Genomic DNA, 15,529 nt, shown 5'->3' with positions numbered 1-15,529 from the left:
GGAACAAAAATACCAACATTTCAACAAGATTATAATCCAAACTCAAATCCAATAACACTAAGGAACAATAAGAACAAATGAAAGCTTTACACGAAAAGTACTATGAGAATTACATCAGGTGTTCCGGAAGATTGAGCGTCTTCCGTTTCATCGACGACTTCTGCCATGTAAATTTGGGTCAATTGCCGTCATTATGCACGGAATTCGTGATGTTGAGAGCAAGATCATGAACATGGAATGAAAACACCATTTATAAGTAGATTGGGGTTGCAGAGTTGTTTCTCTCCATAAATGGAAAATCTACAATAGGATAAAAGTTGTACAGTTTAATATAAAGTTAGGATGAATTCGTTGAAGAAAAAAAATCGGTGAAGAAGAAGAGTCTGTCGAGTCCTTAATTTCAAAATCTGATATACACGATAAAGTCAATAATACGTCTAAATACAGGACATCATCAAATATATCTGAATGTGAAAGGTTTGACGAGCTCTTCAATGAATTCAGCCTCGTTTGAAAACATAATCAAGCCGGTCAAAAGAGGGTCACAGTTTGTTTCATATTTGATTTGACGTATTGCACATTATCATAAACATTTTCTTGTAACCATATCAGATGTGATTCCAAAGATAGAGAATCAGTTTTACATTAGCCTTTTCCCGGAAGAATTTCTTATTAAACGGTTTAATTTTGGCTTAAGTTAAAGGTTTCATAACTTAAGACCCCAGTTTCCTGAAATCTGAATTACCAAAGGAAACCATTACGTTTAAGGAACTTTTCTCAAGTTGAAGATTAAAGAAACTGGGACCAGTTATTTATTAATGTTACAGTACTTTTTTCACTGACACTACCTTATTTACTTCAATCAAAATATCCAACAAACTATCTGCTGATATTGCATGCCAAAATCTATCGCCAGTTTTGCCAGAATTGTTTTGACAGAAGCGATGACCCTCTGTTAGCGTATAAAAAGAGTCTCCATTATATAGATAATACTAAACACTGAGAATACAGAAAGTATCGCCTAAATATCTACAAAACTTTACAACAATGGGATAAAATAATCAGCTTCAATTTACAACTGTTTATGTCGTGAATTTTGACTTTTTTAATGTTCTTAATACCGTTTTTCGTTGTTATAACCCAATTACATTAAATGCTAAATGAAATTAAATTATTATATATGTTACAATGATTTTTAAGAAAACCTTGAATAGTACTTATAAGACATTGCTCATTCTGGATATTTTTGCTTTAAAAGAAAGAAAAAATATTGTGTTGAATTTTAGCTCTTTTGTGTCAAAGGCGAGGCGTCCGTTGTCTGTCTGTCAAAAACACATTCATAAAAATTTAAACAAATGAAGAGTTTTGGAAGTCTGTTTAACAAGCTTACAGTTCTTGTTCACCTAAAATATTTACATGTTTTTGTCCAAATAGATGTTCTTAAAATATTGAAAATGTCGTGAAACACATCCTTTGAAGAAACCCGCCAATGCGAAAGGAGCAAGGAAATTGTGAAGTATATAGTTCCACCACAAAGAGGTCTGAGCTTTGAGGCCAAAAGACATTAAATGATCCTATACTTCAATGAGTGGAAAGGTTTTAAGATGCTTTAACAAAACTGTTAATTTCATGCTCCTCAGGATCCTGAATTTCCTTTTGAGGAGGTACTAAAATTTAACAGTCTCTCTAGTTAAATAACGCTTTTTTGAGTAAAAGTTATTAACATGGGATAGCAGTTATACAGAATATGGACATTATGCCCCTAACCGACCTAAAAGGTTAAGGAGTGGGGCCAAAATGCCCAACTACCTTAAATTTATTTGTAAATTTTACAGTATTTTTACATAATTAGCACAGATGCTGCTATCAAATACTCTTCGATTCTCTATCAGCATTTCTAGAAATTTAAGGTTCCAACAAAAAAACAAAATAACAAAAACAAAACAAAAAAAAACAAAAAAAATGTGTACACACTTCATTTTACGAGTACTTGTGAGCAAAATAATTTCTACATATTTCAACCCCAGCCCATCCCCTGGTTCCGCCCAAAAGGGGGAAGTTATCGACTTGATTTTGTCTAAATTTGGAGTAAAACAACTTTCACGTCTGTGAAAATATGATGAAAAAATCATTCTATGTTATCAACACATGTACTTTGTACTGTCAAAATTTGGTCTGAAGCATCCTTAAGTGAAAGGGATTTATCTTATTTTGTAAACGATGGGTCTCTTGTCCGGGCAGACTCTTTGAATTGCAGATATACCAAACTTAAACGGAAACGCAATTAAGATGAAATCAGCAGTGTTTGTATATAAAGTGATAAAAAAGTCGAAGTTTATGACGTATCATGACTCCCCGGTCGATTGGTTTAATCCATTTTACACGTGTTTAGATTGGTTGCGATACGTACTCTTTGACAAAAATAATCTTAGATGTGAACTCGGACACGAACTGTAACAATGTAATTAAAGCTACTTACGAAATAACGATCGATTTCGTACTCGAATCGTAATCAACCAACAGAGAGGGTATTGGTAGATGGCTGTAAACGCTATTGATTTCGTTTCGTGTTGAGATCGTGATTATCTAACAGGAATAATGAGTTGTATGCTTCGGTTTCAAATATTTCTGTTTATAATGGAATCTGATGGGTTCCAACTATCTTTTTAGTCCGAAGGGTTCCGAATATATATCTTGTTCGAAAGGTTCCGTCTATGTATCTTGTCCGAATGGTTCCGACTATCTATCCAGACCGAAGGGCTCTGACTATCTATCTAGACCGAAAGGTTCCGACAATCTATCTAGACCGAAGGGCTCTGACTATCTATCTAGATCGAAGGGCTCTGACTATCTATCTAGACCGAAGGGTTCTGACTATCTATCTAGACCGAAGGGTTCCGACTAACTATCTAGATCAAAGGGCTCTGACTATCTATCTAGACCGAAGGGCTCTGACTATCTATCCAGACCGAAGGATTCCGACTAACTATCTAGACCGAAGGGTTCTGACTATCTATCTCGCCCGAAGGGCTCTGACTATCTATCTAGACCGAAGGGTTCTGACTATCTATCCAGACCGAAGGATTCTGACTATTTATCTAGTCTGAAGGGTCTTGACTATCTATCTAGACCTAAGGGTCCTGACTAACTATCTCGCCCGAAGGGTCCTGACTATTTATCTAGTCTGAAGGGTCCTGACTATCTATCTAGACCGAAGGGTTCCGACTATCTATCTAGACCGAAGGGTTCCGACTATCTATCTAGACCGAAGGGTTCCGACTATCTATCTAGACCGAAGGGTTCCGACTATCTATCTAGACCGAAGGACTCTTACTATCTATCTCGCCCGAAAGGCTCTGACTATCTATCCAGACAGAAGGGTTCCGACAATCTATCTAGTCTGAAGGGTCCTGACTATCTATTTAGACCGAAGGACTCTGATTATCTATCTAGACCGAAGGACTCTGACTATCTATCTAGACCGAAGGGCTCTGACTATCTATCTAGACCGAAGGACTCTGACTATCTATCTAGACCGAAGGACTCTGACTATCTATCTAGACCGAAGGGTTCCGACAATCTATCTAGACCGAAGGGTTCTGACTATTTATCTCGCCCGAAGGGCTCCAACAATCTATCTCGCCCGTAGGGCTCTGACTATCTATCTAGACCGAAGGGTTCTGACTATCTATCTATTTCGTTGGATTTCGATAATCTATTTAGTTCGAAAGGTGCCTTCAATCTACTTCCGAAGGCTTCAGATTGTCTACATGTCGGAAAGGTTCTGACTATCTATCTCGTCCGAAGAGTTCCAGCTCTCTATTTAGTCCGAAGGCTCTGATTATTTATGAATTCCGAATGGTTCCGTTGTCGTGGTCGATAGTCAGATTTCCTTTCTATATCTACACAAACGTTGTATATCAACCACTTCAGTACTGACTGTTAAATACTGTCACAGATTTCGTCACCTAGACCATAGCTAGAAAGTTTCTTTTACAGCCATTCCGAAACAAACTGTCGCCTTAAACTAAAGCACCCGAGGAAAGCTCACGTTGCCAGGCACGTGACTCGATACTTATCACGTCTAATTAGGGAATCGAACCCCGGCCATCTAGCGAACTAAAAATAACGTAGATAAAAGTTTAACAAACAGATCTACCCCAATCTATATTGAAAGGAAAGTTAATGAATATAGTTTCAAAAAATTATTTTTCTTTCTTTTTTAAATTCGCTTTCTTGTGTAATTAGCAAAACGTCGTACATTGTAAACATGCTTTCCGTAAAAAATGATTAGCATAACAACACGAGATGTGTAAAATTCTGTCGTTATCAAAGTCGATCAATTATCACATTGACCTGAATAATCTATGAAAGGATTCCGGTCCATCTTTCTTCTTCGATTGGAAATTTTCTGTTCGAAAGTACGGTTCAATATCAAACTGTTTCCACATTTAGTAATTGAAGCTGAATTAGATATGAATTGGTAATTCTGTTTCAACTTTCTATTTAAAGTTTATATACAGAGAGCGTTCTCGTATTTCTGCTGTAACATTCAAAACGGCACCGCGGTCGTAGTGGTTAAGGCGTGTCATCGTTTTTATCATTTGGCCTTTGGTCGCGAGTTCGAGAATTCGCGAATATGTCGGTAGAACTTAGATGGCGGAAACAAGTACCCGCGAAATATAAGTGAAATTTCTCAAGTGAGCAATCTGATGTTTGCATGAAAAAAAAACTATGTCATTTATTGAAGATATAAATGCCACATGTTTGAAAGTTTATATACATATTCCGTACGAATGTCTCTGTCTTATGTCATTCTTAAAGTTCTTTTGCTCTCGATTTATTTAATCTGTTAAGTTCCATTTTGACAGCGAGTTGCTGCTGTTGCTATGCCGACAATAATGGCGCCATAATGGTCAAGCACTAGATGTCATTCATTATACCATAAATCACACCTTTTTGCGGTACTATCGTGCTACCGCCGTGCAAATAAATATATTATGTATATATATTCTACGAAAAAAGACATATAGACACCAGTTGCACCAATCGACAGAATAAAAACCTATTCGAGCGTTCAACTTTTACCACATGCTGCATGAAGTATACGGACTATTTGAATTCAATGGAGAACAATTGAAAAGAAAGACCTGGTCATTTATTCGTAGAAGAAATCGTATTTACAAAGACAGGTTATTTGCGACAGAAAAGGTTTTCCTACCACAGATGCCATGTTTGTACCTAGACAGGGACCGACGAAATGCTTCGAATTAAATGTGGTCTTCGAGTTATACGAGTTCGAAATAATGAAGTTCGACTGTATCTTTAGTGGAAGTTTCTAATGTTCTAAAATCTGATATCAATGATTTGAATGATGTAGGAGGGAAAACCTTTTTTGTTTTCGATGATGACAAATAAGAAGGATTGCCAATTTAAGCACTACGCTGCTACGATGCAAATATACATTCGATGTAATAGTAGTACATCGAGACAAAGTCACTACTACACTTGACACAAGTTTATCTATACAGACCGATATCAAACATTTTCTGTCGGCTAACATTAATTGAACAGCGGATAATTATATATGTCGTAATCGAACTCCGTTCCCCTCTCCTCACACAGACCACAGGGATGCTGTTTATATTACTATTCTCACGCTTTCGGAAGTTTCTACATTCGCATTGCCAATTAAAACCGGATATTATCCTACATCACGTGTCTTCTTCCTGTGGTGTTATATCCAGCATATGTCAACATCAACCGGTAAATCTGGATTCAAATAACATAACTGATCTGTTTGTCACAGTCAACACGTCGGGTTGTCCAAGTCATTAAAGGTTATGAAAACGCCTTCGGTAGAACACTGAACTCTGATAAAGATCCGCGACGTGTTGGTCAATTCCTTACCGGGACATGTCTTTGAAACTGTTGCGGATTAGATTGTGCTGCATTGATGGTGATATTGGACAAGGCAAGTTAGTCTTACTGCATTAAATAACAAGAGGTGGTCCTCCTGCCTGATATTCAACGAGGTAGCTACAACAAGACAATTACTTCTCAGAATTTTTGTTCACGGGGCGATGTATGTATGTATGTAAGGAAAGGTATGTATGTATGTATGTATGTATGTAAGGAAAGGTATGTATGTATGTATGTATGTATGTATGTATGTATGTATGTAAAGTATGTATGTATGTATGTATGTATGTATGTATGTATGTATGTATGTATGTATGTATGTATGTATGTATGTATGTATGTATGTATGTTATGTATGTATGAATGTATGTATGTATGATGTATGTATGTATGTATGTATGTATGTATGTATGTATGTATGTATGTATGTATGTATGTATGTATGTATGTAAGGAAAGGTATGTATGTATGTATGTATGTATGTATGTATGTATCTATTTTTAAGGTATATTTTTTGGCGAGAACGGAATTCTCTAAAGGAACGTTTAACATGAAACTGTTGTAATTGTTCGACATGCTTTAATACTGTGACTAATCCGTTATTCTTGTGATAGATGTCAGAGCAAAACATTAAATATCAATGATTTGTTTATATAATCAGGGGAGATAATTGAACACACGATAACGTCTTCATTCAAAACAGAGTCACACTAAAGTCACGCGGCGTTTTTCGTCATTAATTCTACAGTAAATGCTTTTAAATAGGAATGAATTCTGTACAATTAGTTTGTTTTTATGGCGAATCTATGCATGTTAACGCACGTGCACTGAACTGAAATAAAAAATAGAGATCAGTTGTAGCTTTTACATGGATATAAAGTTCATCTGAACCATATCAGCCCCTACACAAATACATAAACAACAAGTTTTACTTAAAAGCACGGATTAACCACAGCGACTGTAAATAGAATTCAATTACACCCTCCCATTCAGTGTATCTATTAGAGCTGTTAACAGTTCGTGCTAGTAGTAGCTCCAAAATGATTTAACTGACTTTCTTCCTTGAGATTTTTTTTTTATCTTTTCGTCTTGAGTTGAAGTATTTTTTTCTAAGTTATAACGATTTTTTTTTAAATTTTATAATTTAATTTTGTTTTGTTTTTTTTTATTTTATAATCTAATTTTGTTTGTTTTTTTTTTCTTTTTTCTTTTTTTTTTCGCTTTTTTTTTGTTTTGTTTTCATACTGTGGATGCCTGTTGGGGCAAACCTCAGTACCTCGCGTCCTCCATCTCAGATCGACAGGGCAAGGGAATGAGAAAACGGTGGGGGAGCTAGAGCACGACGATGAGAGAGAGAGAAAACGCGACGTTGAGAATGAGAGAGAGAGAATGAGAGAGAGACAGAGACAGAGACAGACAGACAGACAGACAGACAGACAGACAGACAGACAGACAGACAGACGGACGGCCGGACGGACGGCGAGACAGACAGACAGACAGACAGACACAATAAAATCCCTATTTTACTTTTTTGCAATGAAGAGATATCATCATCTTTGCTTAATTTTTGATCGCCATATATGAGTAAATCTTATTAAATTCTCAAAGACAGGTTGTAACTGTCTTATTAATAGATTTCGATTATGAATGTATGGGGGACAAACATCAAAATAGTAATATAAGTCTCCACATGGGTTGCTGCATCTACATTCAGCTGTATTACTTTTTGCTCTGAAAATGCATAATCAAGAGATCTGGCAGGATTTCTCAAACGGAAATGAAGTAGGTTTAAATTACGTAAATCCCAAACCTAAAAGCATTTGTCATGTATTATTTCTGTCTTACTGATAATTGATTTAAATGTATTGAGAGAATGAGAGTTCCTTATGGAAATATCTATGTCATACCACTTTTTTGTTGTTTTATTGATGAGAAAAATAATTTCGCACGCTTCAGAGATACTCTGAAGTTCTAGTGATTGGAAACCATTTGAGAATTAAAAGATTTATGTTAAGATTAAATTTCAACTCTCAAACAATCAACGATTTAATTGTTTCATTATTTTTCATGACCTTTAACGAAACAAAATAGAAACAATGTCGTGAAAGTTTCGATATCATGTAATTTCCCTTTTCAGTTGAAAACAAAAATAAATGTCAACTGAGGTTTCGATCCAAGCACCTTTGGAGTCGACAACGGATAGCTTACCACTGTACTATCGTTACGTTACTCATGACAAAGTGAAAATTTAGGAATCTTATTCAGTATGTAGTTTACTCCATCTATTGAACATATTTTGTGTTTGTGTGGAATGCAAAACGTGTTAAGAAACAATGATGTAGTTAGTACATCAATGACTGATTATGCTAAAATGCCAAAAAAATCAAATATCTCCATATCAACAAGCACTGCACCCCTACCCTTACACTCAAAATCACCCATATAATATACATTACACAAGCCTGATATTTTATTGAGGAAACAAAGTATCTATTCGCTAGTTTTTTTCTGTAAGTGTACTTTAAATGTCGTACGACAGATAACCTGTTTTACACTGTAAGATGACGCCAGCTGTATGTGTTTCACATTATCAAACAATGATTACTGGTTAGTCATAAATCATTCAATGACAAAAAACAAGTTCATTGTAACATTTTACTACGTTGCGGTGATAAAACGTTGAAAAAAGTGATAAGGTAATAGTTAAGTCCGCTTTTCCCGATATTCCAATCACCAGCAAATTAAAATCGAATTCATCTAGTCCGTGTCGATTACTTACATAATAAGTACATTCCGATCAATCCAATTTGCATATTTAAATAACTCATTTAAATATGTTGTCAAATTTGGACATAGTGACGTTTAAAAGCCCCCTTTTTTAAAAACAAGACACGCCCACCATCCTCCCTTTGGTGCATTCGTCATATTGGTGTCATGACGTCGTCTATGTGGTTTTAGAGTCATTTGCATACATGGTGCTGTTTCACTTAAGATTCAATGCAACGAATTAAATCAAACTGTTAGGACGTATTCATGTTTAAAATAACCAACTACGTAGCAATTATTTCGCGAAAAAATTAAATATGGTGATATTTTGAAGCTATTATTCTCTGGTGTTGCGGATCTCTTTCACATACGTTCTATATACGTTACCTATCCCGTGATACCTAACGATAGCATGTAAAAACAATTAAATAAAATCAGTTAAACGGAGGTGAAGATCGAAATTCATCACCACAATTTACAAAATGCAATGCCCGACATTAGTTCACTGTCTGATTTCATTGGTATTCTGAAATGAGTGCATTTGAAATTAATAGATTTGTCCTGTTGTATATATACAGAATACAAGAGCGTGTTAAACACGTCTTAAACAAGAAGCCAAGTGTGATTTTCCTGTCAAGCATGGGTTGTCACATGAACAAAGCTCCCTAAATGAGTGTTCCGCTTGTGCCCATGCCTAATCGTTTCTATAAATGTGGTCGTGCCATATGCGGTACGGTGTACTGAGGTTTTGTACACTGTTCCGTTTTCTTGTGAGTACACGTTAACCGTGTCTTTATTTCATGGTATTAATGAAATGAATTTCCGTTATTGTCTATTAAAAAGTTTATCTATTTGAAGATGTATAATTACGAAAGGTTCAGTCTTTAATTTGTTTATTTAACTTTTTAACAATTGTTGTAAATTGCATCCTGTTGATATAATGTATGATCTAGGGCCCCTTAGTATGAATGTCAAGGTATATAATTCAGATTAGTCTATATAGACATGTTTGATATAACCTCGAGAAATAGGTGATCATGACAGGTACTTGTTTTCAACTAATACAAATAGACCTCTCGGACAGCCGGTATGTATCCAGTTTCGAACAAATTGTAATAATGCAATTAATAACAAATGATACCTTATGTGGAGAGAGAGAGAGAGAGAGAGAGAGAGAGAGAGAGAGAGAGAGAGAGAGAGAGAGAGAGAGAGAGAAAGGGTGGGGTTAGCGAAAGCTACGTTGTGGGGAACTCACACCAGTCATAAGACCAACACTATGGGGATTGTTCACTATTGTGGGAAATTTTTTAGTTCCCCACATTTACATATAGTATATTTTCGTTATCTTGTTGTAAATCTGAACTAAATGAGTCCTAACATGGAAATCTCCTCATAATGCTATCACCGACTTATCACTTCACCGTTAATCCTGTGTCTAGGAATCATGGGTAATTTTCCATTCGGGATAACTTTTTGATAGGTTTTATATGTTTTGGCGGGGAAATATGTCGCGTTATGGGGAAGAAATGCAGAAACCTGTCTCATGTTATTTACTATCATTGTGAGGAAGTTATCTTTTTCTTGGATTATCACTGATAAAATACGTACAAGTTACTTTACATAATATTCATTACAAAATGTCATAATTCGTATCCAGTTCGTAGAAGTTATTTAGTCAACCTATTTATATAATATCTATATAATATCTAGGTATTTATATAATATCTAGCCTTACATTTTAAATATGTATTAAGAAAGACGGGTTGGTCAATAGTTCTCGATACGACTCTATATTACTACTTATTCCCACTAGGTTTAATTGAATTAGACCTACGTTTAATTCCATTCAATTGAACCCAGGTGTAATTGAATTAAACCTAGGTAGAAGTGAATTAGACCTAGGTTCAAGTCAATTAGACCTAAGTAAAAAATTGGTTCAATAATTTGTACTTAGGACTAGATAAATGAATATGTGTGAAAATGGCGTTCCTTATTTATTGAGTATGAAAGGTATAAACTGATAATGTGTCAAAATGGTACAAAATATTGAAGACCATCAATGTACAGTATTCTGTTGTCTCTGGTGTCCCAATAATCTTCTGCAAGTGTGTACCAATATAGCTACACTCATACAAACAAAATGCGTTCTTTGAGAATGTCTTGCTCTATGTTACATCTTTCCAGAAAACATAAAAGATTGTTGGTTAAATAGACGATAGCAGTAACGGACTAAGTTGGTAATGTGTACTTCATTTTGCCATGCTAATGCAATACCAGTCAATCATCATTCTTATATCATTCTTCCGGGTCATTCAGGTAATTTGCAAAGCAAATCGCTTACAAACTCCATTCAGTTTTCTACCAAAACTGTTCGTGTCTACATGTAAACATCCTATAATAAAGATACACTCCCGTCAAATGACGAATAACAGAAAAAAATAATAAGTGGGATAAAAACGTGTATATGTAATTCTAAACAACTACACAACCTCAAAGATTTTTGTGTTCTCTGCTTTGGTTCGAGTCGTATTCGGGTTGGGATCAATGTATCAGCAGCGAAAGTCACTAAAGTTGCCTTCCCAAGAGGGTAATGTTTTAGCAATTCGATTTACCACAGTTACAAACTAGATTTTCGGTATTTTTTTTTTTTTGTGCGATTTTCTCGTAGAAAGCATTTAAGACGAAGCCTGGCATGACAATTTTGACCTATTCGCGTATACATAACTGCAATGCAGAACGAAGGAACCTTGGACAAATCATTGTTTAGATTGTTTAGAAGGAAAGAATGTATCGTTATAAATCTTGCCTTTAGTTCACAATACTTTGAAACTGACGTGTGTTGTGAGTATGCCTTCATAGATTCGATTGGGTGGTAAATCTGTTAAGTAGCTAGATGTTCTGGATTGTGAACGATTTTGTTGAGTTGAATTAGTTTGTGTTTATACGTCTTCTGGTTTCTCTGTAGAGGGATTCGTGACTAACAAGTTTAGTGGCACCACATCTTGTTCTGATAGCTTCGAGCTGGATACTTTCTACTGCAACAACTGCTCACGTTGTGGTGCTGTATCCGTAAATACAAAATGCTTTATTCGTCAAATACGATTCACGTGAATTTGTTCAACATTTGACGGGACTACTTTCAACTTGACCCTGAAATTTGAACTGACCCTTTGACGTTACACACACGTATCTAAGTGTATATCGCTCCGTTGATTATTGTATTGACTCAGCGGCGTGTACATATACGTCCCTGATTGAATTAATTGTTAACTTAATAGTTCTATGCCGAGAATAAATAGTGTTTATGTAATATTTTCATACATGTTTAGGAAAATACACTCCGAGTTAGATAAAAAGCCCGGAATTATTTTGTAATGGCGCATGGTAGTAAATATACGCGGATGCAGGTTCAGTGAATGAGTATTTTTCTGTGCGATGTAGCGGTAATTTTGTTCCTACACATAAAAGGTAAATTAACGGCAATTTGCTTTGTTTGTTTTGGGTGTCGTCGGCTTGTAAATGGCTGCAAGATAAACTGATTACACGGTAAGTATCTTACAATACAATGTTTATTTTGGTGCTCGACACGGAAAGCCGCGCCTCGTCATATCGGCTTTCCTAAGTCCCGCTCTAAAATTAACCTAGCATTGTAAGATACTAATCATGCATTCTATATACACCACTAGTCTTTTGATTGGTTAACATTTTGAATTTTGACCCAATCTACTTTTTCTTTATATCATGTGACTTTTTTCTTACGTCATTAACAATAAAGTGACGTCACATCATCGTGTCCCGGTCACCACTTGATGTAGATTTGGTACGGTATTGGAATTAGTTACATGTGTGGTTTGTCACAATATTTTTTCGGTCTGAAGACCAATGGTATATAACTTAATGTCTCGATAAGTCGAATGACTTCTTGATTTGCTATAGGTCAAAGAACATGCACACAATATAACGACAACTTCATTAATTTTTAGGCAAATTACAAACTTGGGTAGATGAAAATGACTTAAAATTCTCCAAATCAAAAATTGTCCGCATGCACTTCTGTCAAGAAAGAAAACCGCACAATGATCAAGATCTAACACTAAATAGCAGTAAAAATTCCAGTGGCCGAACAAACCACATTCCTCGGACTAATATTTGATTCCAAACTTTCATTTGTTCCACATATAAACATCTGACGAATAAGTGTTCAAAGGCGCTGAACATTCTACGCGTACTATCTCTAACTGACTTCGGTGCAGATCGCGAAATGCTTTTGCGCATTTATTGAGCACTTATTGGATCCTAACTCGACTATGGCTCCATCGTCTATAGGTCGGCACGCAGTTCTTACCTGCAGATGCTGAGTACTATCCAAAGCCAAGGACTCCGTCTAGCACCTGTGGCTTTTCGAACAACAGTTCGAGAAATCAGTCATCTCTGAACGACCGAGGGAAAAATGGTTATACAGTATCCTGCTCAATGGATGTAAAACCTGAAAAACCCGATTTTCAATCTTGTCTTCAACCCACAAAACCGAAACATTTTCACTAAAAAATCAAAAACTCTTATCACTGTTTGACATTAGAACCTCAAACCATTTACAGAAATTAACGGAAGTCTAAACAACATAACCGAGTACAGCATATTCGATGTTCCACCTTGGCTTGTCAAAACACCTGATATTGATTTTGCTTTACGTGAGAAGGCAAAGCCCGGTTTATTACCCGAAGAACACAAATCCTCGATTCAGGAGTGCATTGCGAGTTTCCCTGAGCATGTACAGATCTATATGGCTCAATAGATGGTGAAAAAAAATCGCAGCAGCATTCTGCACTAATCACCACTGTTCTTCAGTTCGTCTACCAGATGGTACCTCTATTTTCTCTGCGGAACACTGTAAAAATCTATGTAAAGTTACACTCTTTTAACACCTGATTTTGTGAGACTTTACACCAATAACTGTGTTGTATAACATTGTACATTAGAGTTGGTGTAAAATGACACTAATTTCTGAACTGTGTAATGTAACGACGAATTCAGTGTAAGTAAAGCGGATTTTAGGTGTAGCCTTGATCAACAATGCTGTAGGTGGTGTAAATTTACACCTCCTAATTTTTCGGGTAAAGCTATACTTAATTTTCACAGACTTTGGTGACGGGTGTCACATCACATAAAACGAACAAAAATGGTATTGTAAAATACATTATTTCTTAGCTGTGTAATGTTGCTTTGTTGCTTTATAGTGTAACCTTTATTGGTCATCTTTTCAGCGGTGTAAATTTACACTGCGATAACATTGATGTTTTATGCATAAATACACAAGATGGTGTAAATAAGCCTACTTATTTTCGCACTGTGTACCTTATACTGTACTACTGTACGTTTAAATATTTTTTTTACTCATAATTTTCAAAGGGGTATTACAAGCGTATGTATTTTACTAACATTATTTATGACCAGAGAAATATCGTGACCAACGTCTTCCGATTTTAGGCTAAGTAAAGGGTGTTTGAAGTTACAAGCACATGGTGTAGCTCTACTCTCTTACGCGTCATATGTGTCTTACAGAGTTGTCGCACTTGCTATCTAAATCGTTGTCGGTGGAAAGCTTGTTTAGTAGGAAAACAGTTTGTCAAACAACCCAAGCTTTTTCGAGACAGATGCAAAGTTTAGAAAGCACACCACGACAGAAGGACGTGGACCCGTTTCCAGAAGTAAATGTAAGTATTAGGCCAACCAGCAAATCATCAATTTAATGCACGTATGTTTTTGTCCAAAAGGTAATAATAAAACATAATGAATTTAACAAAAAATGTCAATAACAGACTTGTATTTAATTTGATTAAGAGAGAGATGATATTTTCAAGTCTTATTTCCTGTCATAATAGAAAATTCTTGATGATTTTGGTAAAAAAAAATACCGATTTACGATGTTCACCATACATAAATTTGATTCGTTTTTGTTAGATTAGCACAACCATCTCCTCCATTCAAGCTTTCGATACTTCACATCATATGTCATACATGTGTGGTTATTTTCATGGGACATTAACATAAAAGACCTCAGTAAAACTTTTCCATTGTGTAAATTGCAACTAATGACAATATTTCCCCATCAGTACCCTTACTATTCATTACTACTTATCCAGTTTCAGTTGTTTGAATGAATTAATACATGTAGATACACACAATTTGTTAAATGGTACGGAATGGTAGCAATTTCAAACATACCGTAATCTCACTATATCATTCCAGTGTTTGATTGATAAATCGGTTGTCACAGATTTGAAGCTTGAAATTAGAATAAACTAAAACTAGATATCCTCCTATATTCAGATAGCAAAATTTTAATTCGTGAAATTCTTTTTACTGGTAACTTCTGTTTTAATTGGAAAAAAAAAAAAGTTTGTCTCAGATGTCCCTTGAAAAATAAAAAAAGCATTCGAATGCTGTATGCATATTTATATTACACTTTATCTGAAGTCTGCTTTCCTTTTTTTATGCCCCCGCCATTTATGGCCGTGGGCATATAGCGTTGCCCATGTCCGCCCGTCCCGTCCCGTCCCGTCCCGTCCCAAATCAGTATATACCACCTAACAACTTCATTCGGACCTTTTACTATTATTTCACATGGAGGAAGGGGGGGGGGGGGGGGGGGGCGGCATTCATGACTTACAGACATTTTCTAGTTTTCTTTCTCATTTTTTTTCAGATGGATACTGCATGTGACAGACATGGTTCTGAGGATGCTGAGGAGTTGAAATTCCTTGCCAAATTTAGGTTTTCAACAAAATTGTCTCAATATAAAAAGGACATATTGACTTTATCTGACAGGGTGAGAGAAGAA

Source organism: Ylistrum balloti, unplaced genomic scaffold (assembly GCF_031769215.1).
Source record: "Ylistrum balloti isolate Yb309-2 unplaced genomic scaffold, AGI_CSIRO_Ybal_v1 Utg369692, whole genome shotgun sequence".
NCBI classification, from domain to species: Eukaryota; Metazoa; Mollusca; class Bivalvia; order Pectinida; family Pectinidae; genus Ylistrum; species Ylistrum balloti.
The sequence above is the reverse complement of the archived record's forward strand: the minus strand, read 5'-3'. Positions refer to the sequence as shown.